Below are 8,312 nucleotides of genomic sequence, written 5' to 3'. Positions count from 1 at the left end.
CATATTGACTTTCTATCTTTCTGAATATGGCGCTTCAGCCGTTTCCAAGCACAGGGTTGTTTTATCTGCACACAGGGATAACTCAACTTGTTCCTTTCCTATCTGTTTTTCTTTTCTTTCTCTCTCTTGCCTTATTGATTTTAAGTGCTTAAGATTTCAAGTTCCATATTGAGTCAGAAAAACAATGTTGAAAGTCAGGCTTCCTGGACTTTTATTGATTTTAGAGGATTGTTTTTAATTTTTACATCACTGGGTATTATATTAGACATGGGCTTTTTATATAGATCTTCATTATATTGAGGTGTAAAGTGTAATCCTTTATAATGAAAAGTGCTTGAATCTTGTCCAAAGTTGTTGGTTTTTCAAATGTTGAGACGGCCATGGGGCTTTTATTCTTCATTCTATTTTTGTTTTACAATATTTTTGTTAGTTTATTATGTTGAAACATTTTCATTTCATAAGTGAAACAAAATTGAACACGTTATATCTTTGTAAAATTTGATTTGAAAGCATTTTACTTTTTACAATATTTTCTTTATTATTTTTGTTTTATGTGTATGAGTGTATTGCCTGCATGTAAGAGAGTGCACCTGTGTCGTGCAACGCCACAGAAGTCAGAAGAGGGCTTCGGAGTCATTTCGTGGCTGCCATGTTTGGGGATCGAACTTGGGTCCTCTGCAGGAGCGGTCAGTGCTCTTAACCGCTGAGCCATCTCTCCAGCCTCGGCTTGAAAGTATTTTATTGAGGATCTTTGTGTCGATGTTAGTCATGACCATTCAGCTGTATAGTGTGCGTGTGTGTGTGTGTGTGTGTGTGTGTGTGTGTTTGTGTGTGTGTCCATGTCCTTAATCAATTTTGGGTGTCACATCATGCTGGCTTTGTGGAAGTTTGAAGGCATTCCTTGTCTTTCATGAAAAAGTGTGAAGAATATCAATGCCATTTCTTTTTGGAAATAGTCAAGTTCTTTTTCCTTATGGCCCGAGCATTTTCACCATTAGGAAACCTTGTAAGTGCTATGATTCCATTGCTTGCTATGCGTCGTGTTCGGTTTTTCACAGCTGGTTGTTTAAGTTTTATGAGGCTGTGCTTTTTGAGAATCTTTTCCATTTCTCTACATTTGTGAATTTGTGTGAAGGTGTTTGGTAACGTGTTCCGTGATGATTTCCTCAGTTTCAGTGTTGTGTGCGGTAAACCACTCTGCGGCTCAGTGCTGTGGTCTGCTCTTCCTCTTTTCTTAGGTTCGTTTGCCTAAGAACTTTCCAATTTTGTTTAGCTTAAAAAAGTCATACTTTTGACAAAGTGTTTATGCCATTCTTATAGTTTATTTTGGTCTGCGTTTCACTGTTTAGCTCTGATCATCAATTTTTTTTTCCTTCTGCCAATTTAACATTTGGATTATTCATGTTTTTCTAAGACCTTGAGATACATTAAAGGGATGTTTGAGAGGACTTGTTTCGTTTTGTTCTGATTGCTTTAATGCCAGGCACCTCTGATTGTGACTGTCATCTGAGATGGCTTTTACAGGAAGTTACTTTTCATTTATTATTTGATTTTAGGAAAATTTTTGCTTCCTACTTTATTTCCTCACTGACTCCTGGATATTTCAAAATGTGCTGTTCAGTTGTAACGTTTTAATAATTTTGTAAGTTTCCTTCATTACTGATATGTAGTTTTAAAAATATTTTGTTATTTTTATTTTGTGTGTATGAGTGTACTGCCTGCATGTGTGTAAGTGCACCCATGTCGTGCAATGCCCATGGAGGTCATGTCAGAAGAGGACGTTGGCTATCTTCAAACTGGAGTTACAGATGGTTGTCAGTCACCATGTAGGTGCTGGGAATCGAACCCGTTCCTCTGCAAGAGCAGTTAGTGCTTTTAACTGCTGAGCCACCTCTCCAGCCCCCTTGATTTCTAGTTTTATTCCATTATACTTTCACAAGATATAAAAGTAGAAGTTTCATTTTGTGGACTTAAATGTGATCTATTTTAGAAAAAAGTTCCATGTGCTAATGAAATCAAAGTATAATCTGCCACTGTGGGATGAATTATTTCTAGATGGCTATTATGTAAAATCAATCTTTATCATAATTAAATTATTATGTTTCCTTGATTTTAGATTCCATTTACTTACAATCCCATCGTCTAACCTTTCATTTTCAGTGTGGATATTTTTGCTGCTGTTAGTTCTTGCAGACAGAAATCTGTTCTGTTGTTTTCTAATATCTAATCATCTTGTCTATAGTTTTTACATAGAGAATTAAGAACATTTAAATTCAGGGTTATTAAACATATGTTCCCAATTTTACCATTCTTTTATTTATATGGGTGATTTTAACCTTCTGTGCTCTCGGTTTTCTCTCTCATTCTTCTCAGAGTCTCCGTGGCTTGCTTACCCCTACTTGATGCTTTCTCAATGCTTACTTACTTACTTGCTTGTATTTTGGCTGGATTCTTCTTCCTGCAGTCCCATGACTGTGTCTGTGCTCCTTATTTTTGTACTGGATTCCTTTCAGTGTCTTCTGAATTATTTATGTTCTTTGTTGACTACACCACAACATGGACATGTTCTTTTTGTTCTACTATGGGTTTTAGAGTTCTTCGTATCATTGGATTGCTACATTTCACCATCTTTTGGTATCTGCTGTTATTTTATTGAATAGATCTTGTTTGTACTGCTGCTCCTTCTTTAATATATGCTACTCAGATTTGTAGATTGAGGTGATATTTTTGCATTTTAATTTTTCAAGGTTTTAATAGAGAATTTTTATTGTTGTTTGACAATTTCATATATATTTGCAATAATTTTAGTATTTTCAGCACCATATTTCCTTCTTTAAGATCCCTTCCTTTTCCCAAGTCCTCTAATTCCTTCCTCTTTCTACTTAATTTTGTGTGTGACTCACAGTTTAATTAGAATTTCTTGACTCAGCATGAATTATTTGCTGGAGCAAGGGCAACTTATCAGTGGCTACACACTGAAGAAAATAATATCTTCTAACCCAACGACCATTAACTTTCAACAGTTCTTCAGAGAGGCCTCGTGGATTCTCATGGGCCCCTTCTCTACCCACCATGAAATGACAAAGGACCCAATGTACTTCATGGCTTATGCAGCTATCCAGAGTTGCAGTGAGTTCAAGAGGACAAAGCAGTGTCATATTCAGAGAACACATTTTTGCTGCACATCTCCCCATTCTCAGGTTCTTACTCTCTTTCTTCCCCTTCTTCTGTAATATTTCCTAAACTTTAGGGATATTTGTTCTTTTAATCATGTCCTACTGACTTGTATAATTTGGTCATAATTTTTATCCCTCTTGTTAAATTCTAAATGTGATATTGCATCAACCATGCTTTCAGGTCCTCATATCCTTTCTTTAGTTGAACTTAAATATTGGGCTATTTTGGCTTACTATAATCTTAATTAAAAACTATAAAACATTTCATAAATTTTTGTGTCATTTTCCACAGGGCCTTATTAACCTTCTCTGTTTTGTTCTAATTTCATTAGAGAGACTGCCAAAATGAGCACTATTATGGGGATTTTTGTTGTTGTTTGTAATCAATTAGAATAAAGTCTGTAAATCCACACTTGTGAAAATACCATTACTGCAAGCAGAAACTTTGAAAACAATAAAGCATCATGCTGTATTTTGAAAAACAGATGGGATCATATTGATAACATCTGTTCGTGGTCTTGTATGCTGGATCAGTAGGGCTCAGAAAAGAAAATGCTTCTCTAAGAGAAGGTTCCTATTTTCCTTCCCCATTTCATGATGGATAGACTGTCTCAGCAAAGAGAGAGAAAGGTCATTTTTGTAAGTACAATTCTAGGAGAAATCTGAAGGAACAAGTTCTCAGAACAGATTAGGCCCCACTCTGGGTTTTAATGGATGCGAAAAGTCAGGCTGTTTCAGTTCAGGCAACAATATAATGTGGAATTGCAATGTCAAAATTATGACGTTCAGAAATATTTCTTCAATACAATTTAAAATGCAAACCTTATTGGAAAAAAATATTGTAAACTGATAGCTTGAGAAATTAAATGAAGTTGGAGGAAGAAGAAAAGAAGGCAGTTCATTAGTTAGTTGGTTTGGATACTAAAGTTCTTAGTCACAGATGATTAGTTACAGCAAAGGTTTATGCTTTTCATTCAAGTGAATGCTATCAGCTACCCCTGTTGAGCTGCTTTTCAGTCTTACATTTATAGCAGGCATTAACTTTTATTCAACTTCTGTTAGTATGATTTCAATAGTATTTTAGGAAGAAATTACCCAGTATCTAAATGTTAGACTTAAGTCAAACACAGCTATTAAAAGCTCTGCTATAATAAAAAAGAAGAAATACATTTTATATATCTATTAGTAAGTTTTAATGCTGTATTAATTTTATATAATATATGAATAAAAATATTCATTTTTTAATTCAATAATAATTTGCTGAACTAACTTTCAATGAAATGACTGAATTTATAGTGATTGCACCATGGGAAGGCTCAATAGATAAGACCTTTTGCTGTACAAGTCTGATGACTTGAGTTGCATCCTTGGAACCAGCAGTTGAAGGAGAGAGCAGACTCCCAGAGTTGCCCATTGTCCTTCACATGCATGCTATGACATGCACATCCCACACTCACATATGTACATGATCATTAATAATAATAACAGCAAAATAATAAATTTTAAATAAGATTCATATTGATCATCTACAACAGGTTTAGGGGAAAATAATGTCTGCTTTATTTTTCTTTAACCAAAAAAATACATTTTGCTCAATTTTATTGAGTTTTTTCTAACATTCTGAACATTAATATTTTACAACAAAATATTTTCTTTCAGGTTGTTGATGCAATTTTTATTTACACAGTATTTAGAATACTGTATCATTTGATACATGAGTTCTGAAATTGCCAGTTTATAATATTTTCCAATAAGGTTTAAGCTTTTTGATTTTTAAATTTTATTGAAGAAATATTGGCACTGCAATTCTGAAACAGCCTGATCCTTAGCATCCATTTAAAACAAGAGTGGGGCCCAATCTGTTCTGAGAACTTGTTCCTGCAGATTTCTCCCAGAATTGTACTTGAAAACAAAGGCCGCCTTTATTGAAACAGTCTATCTATCATGAAATGGGGAAGGAAAATAGGAACCTTGTCTTAGAGAAGGATTTTCCCTTTCTGACCTCTACTGGTCCAGAGTACAGGACCATGAACAGATGTTATAAATCTAATCCCAACTGTTTTTCAAAACACAGCGTGATGCTTTGTTGCTTTCAAAGTTGCTGCTTTCAGAAATGGTATTTTCACAAGTGTACTTTTACAGACTTTATTCTGGATCAAGGACATAGAAGTTTCTTGAGGGATGGGAGGTATGTTTAGATTATAAGCAGAGACCGCAGCCTAGTAAGTTTGTTTACACTGTAAACAAACTGAGATATTGTTAAATGATCTCAAAATATACCATCTGTTTTGGTGACAAGGTTAGATAAGAGTTCAATTGTCCAGAAAATTCATCCCCACAGTTAATAGAGTTGTCTATCAATTTATTCAGCACCTCAAGCCCTGCAGGCTGTGGATCACCCTTTGAGTGAGCAAGTACATCGTGTAGGAATGCTGGAATGCTCTAATTTTAATTCTAGGCCAATTCAGTGTGTTCTTCTGCCAAAACTGTACTCTTTTCACTGAAACGTGAACAGATTGTTGAACTGGAGAATGACATGATGTTCCTCAGTGGTATCATGTTGTCACTTTCTAGAGACCACTTCTGATGACTAATTCTTTGTAGCTACTCGATAGGATAGGATGTAGTTGAGGGATTAATAAAGCATTGTTGTGGGGATTGAGAGTATTTCATTAATTAAGAAGACAGGCTGAATGTGAACCGTACCTCCAGGGTAAGAGCCCAGAAGATGCACTGATGGCCATCAAATACAGAATTGTGTTCTCCTGTGCCCTGCCATCATGACGGATTGAAACTCCTGAAAACATTACTATTCTGTTTCATAAACATAAACTTTTACCAACACTACTCTACTGTGAGATAGGTCAGAATGACATAATATTTAACTATGGAAGTAAAAATTTGAAGAAATAAATCAATAACAGATATATATCATGAACATATCATATTACTCTAAATATAGCTGTCTCTAAATTTTCATACGCAGACATTTGTGTACTTTCTTCTTTTATTTTTTAATCACTTCATGTGATACATTCTCAATTTTCTGATAACTTAATACTAATTTTCATGTATTTATAAATGGCTTATTTTGTCTTTATAAAGTTTTGTATCTTCACATTGAAAGGGTATTTTATAGATTTATACTTCTGTAATAATGTTTCAGAAACAAGCATTTGTGTGTGGAGTAGGAATCAGTTTCTCACTTCATAAGAAAATAGACCCTCTTTTTTTTTTTTCTAGAGCAGTTTTTGGTTTGTTTGTTTTTGTTTTTGAGGTCTCCAAGTCATTACTTTTACAGCCCATTTTTCTATCATATAAAACAAAACTCCATTCTCTACCCATTCCTCACTTCTTAAAGACACTGCAATATTTGGGGTCTATGTATTAAGGCAGCAGCTGTTCTCTATGTCCTAATGGGTATTGGTCTGCATAGGCTACTTCGACCATACAACACGGACTGGATGGTTGGGACAGCAGACATTTAGTTTGCACAGTTCTGGATGCTGCTGAGATTAAGTTTGAGGTGTCTGTGGGTGCAGATCCTGAGCAAGGTGCTCTTTCTGTGAGACTTATTTTCTAATCATGTTCTTACAGAGTAAACAGAGTTTTGGTCCCAGTCCCTCTAGGTTGATCATTCTTAATCTCACCTAAACCTCCTTACTCTTCAGACTCCACCTCCAAATGTCACCACAGAGTGTTAGTTCTTCAAAATATAAACGTGTGGGACACTTTAGCTCATAACATGCGTGGTTAATTTTTTTTATTACATTTGGCACTCAGTATATCTTAAATTAATGTCTAAAAGTACGTAATTTTAGCATCAAATTCTTCAGAAAATCTATGTGAAAATTCTTTGAAATTTTTTGTATGTTTTCACCTTCATAAGGCATATATGAAGTACATTCTTCATAGCAAGGGCAAACAATGAATAAGCAAGTGATTCAATTAATTGTTATTGGTTGCGTAATCAAAGGTTTAGAATAGTAGCTTCTACATAATATTTTAATTTAGTTAATTTCTCTACTTATAAGTGTTTATTACCTTGTATACATTTTATCCTTTTAATGGTAGAGGAATAAAAACTAAATTCCCACACTTAGAACTAGCTTCATCAAATAAGAAGCAATTTGTTGAATAATATGTTTAAAATGATGAAAGGAAAAATTAGTGATGGAAATGAGATTAAGAGAGAACGAAAAATGTAAGAAAAGAAAGCCATTTTTTATTGTATGAGGGGAAACAATTTTCTAAATGAAAAGACTACCAAATTTTGAAAGAGGGCATAATGTATTCTATTGAAGTTTATATAATCTGTTGTAGGAAATATATAATGACACTAAAACAGTAATACAGGATAATTGAATTAAACGTGATTACTGAATTGTTTTAAGTTACTGCTTGATTCATGATAACCAAGGTAATTAATGAGAGGTGATTTGATTAAATATTTGGATTTCTTGTCAATTTCTACAGTGGTTTTACTGGAGTGAGAGAAGAATATAATCACAGCAAATTGGTTAAGTTTTGACCTTAAGATTTATTTATTATGGGCCAGGCAAATTTAAAAAAAATAAAAAATAAAAAATTATGAGCTAAATATAGATAATTAGGAGAGACAAATACATAGAAAAACTTTGGGGTCCTGGCCTGGAGACTTTAATTTAGTTAAGACATCAATATTATCCAGAAAAATCTACAGACGAAATTCAATTACTATGAAAATGACAAAGTCATTTTTTGTAATAATGGTAAAGAAGCTTCAAAATTCTTAAGGAACCACGTGTGTCCATGAATGACCACGGTTGCTTTTAGAAGAATTTGCATTTATGGACATCTGTAGAACTTCACTAATCAAAACACAATGGTTTTAAATAAACGTGCACAACAGGACAATTGAATAGAATAGAGAACCCAGATTGCAGCCCCCACAGATACAGTTAATGGATCCTCAGCAAGAATGCTATGAATCTGAAATTGTGAAGAAAAATCTCTTTAACAAATGGCCCTAGGGAAACAAGATATCCAAATGCAAAAGAACAAAATTAGAGCTCACTTTTCATCATGCACAAATATGAAATCAAAGTAGGTTTAAAATTGAATTGTCAGTATCAGAAATACAAATATTGCATTTTC

General features: G+C 34.0%; 1 non-coding gene across 1 annotated transcript; it reads right to left on the bottom strand.

Moving 5' to 3' along the window:
- Nucleotides 1–3,424: 3,424 nt before the first annotated feature.
- Nucleotides 3,425–3,529, bottom strand: LOC115066936. Its single transcript, XR_003846374.1, has one exon. It is a non-coding gene; the product is annotated as a U6 spliceosomal RNA (small nuclear RNA).
- Nucleotides 3,530–8,312: the final 4,783 nt, after the last annotated feature.

Source organism: Nannospalax galili, unplaced genomic scaffold, assembly GCF_000622305.1.
Source record: "Nannospalax galili isolate Female #2095 unplaced genomic scaffold, S.galili_v1.0 scaffold1064, whole genome shotgun sequence".
NCBI classification, from domain to species: domain Eukaryota; kingdom Metazoa; phylum Chordata; class Mammalia; order Rodentia; family Spalacidae; genus Nannospalax; species Nannospalax galili.
Note: the sequence above shows the minus strand (reverse complement) of the source record. Positions and strands in the feature narration are given on the sequence as shown.